General features: G+C 35.8%; 1 pseudogene; it reads right to left on the bottom strand.

The window, feature by feature from the left end:
• Positions 1–231: 231 nt before the first annotated feature.
• Positions 232–992, bottom strand: LOC129058347 (nucleophosmin-like; annotated as a pseudogene).
• Positions 993–1228: the final 236 nt, after the last annotated feature.

The following is a 1228-nucleotide window of genomic DNA, read 5'->3' as shown; positions in this document are numbered from 1 at the left end:
AAGTCATTGGAATGCACACTTAAAAGGAGTGAATGTTATGGCATATGAATTATACTGCAATAAAACTATTTAAAAAGAAAAAATTAAATCATTCTTGGGTGACAAAAAGTCTTTTATTTCAAGAGTTTTTTGAGATCAGGTGAGATAATGTTAATAAAGGGGCTGATGTAGGGATTGGCACATAGAAGGTATATAATAAATGGTAGCCATTGTCATTTCAGAGAGATGGTTTTATTTTTGTGCATTTTTGGTTGGAGTATCTCATATACATTTCTTCACTGGAGATTTTTCTTCAGTTTTCTCATCATCAAAATCATCATCATCATCATCATCATGATCATTATCTGCATCATCATATCATCATTTTCATCAGCAGCAAGTTTTACTTTTTTCTGTGTAAACTTGCTACCCCCTTCAGGGGTACCTAAGAGTTTCACGTTCTCCTCCTCTTCATCTTCTGACTCTGCTTCTTTCTCCCCAGCAACTAAGTGCTGCCCACTAATATACACTGGTCCTGAACCACACTTCAACTGTAAGAGTATGGGTGGTGGTATTTCAAAGCTCTCAGGGGAAACTGTGGCTGTACAGACATTTTCAAAGTTGCTAGTGTTAACTTAAATGGACTGCCTTCATGATTCATTGCCTCTGCTTCAACAATGTGCAATTCATTCTTTGTACCAGTCCCTAAACTGACTTTAAAAAATATATATATATATTTTATTATACTTTAAGTTCTAGGGTACATATGTACAACATGCAGGTTTGTTACATACGTATACATGTGCCATGTTGGTGTGCTGCACCCATTAACTTGTCATTTACATTAGGTATAAAGGACAAAAAACAAAACTGACTGTTCTTAAAGACAATTGGTACTAGTTTTCATCATTATCAACATTAATGTGATCATCTTTGTCGGCCTTCCGTTCACAACTGAAAAGATAGTTCTGGGGACCCAGAGGGCTCATGTCTATGTCCATTTAATCTTCCATGGGGTGATGACACATACTTAGGTGGGAAAGAAGGCAGATGGAGATAAATGACTACTGCTTCAGAGAACAGCTGTGCAGGACAGAATCATATCAGGGCTAGTTTACACATATTTAGCCATGTTTAACAAAGCAGGTTTACAGAATTAACCACCACTAAAAACCTAACTCTTAGTTTTGATTCAATGTTCAAGAATTAATACGATTAATAAGCCTTTGTATTCTAAATGACTTACATG

This window comes from Pongo abelii, chromosome 2 (assembly GCF_028885655.2).
Source record: "Pongo abelii isolate AG06213 chromosome 2, NHGRI_mPonAbe1-v2.0_pri, whole genome shotgun sequence".
Taxonomy (NCBI): Eukaryota; Metazoa; Chordata; class Mammalia; order Primates; family Hominidae; genus Pongo; species Pongo abelii.
This window is presented reverse-complemented; position numbering and strand designations above follow the sequence as displayed.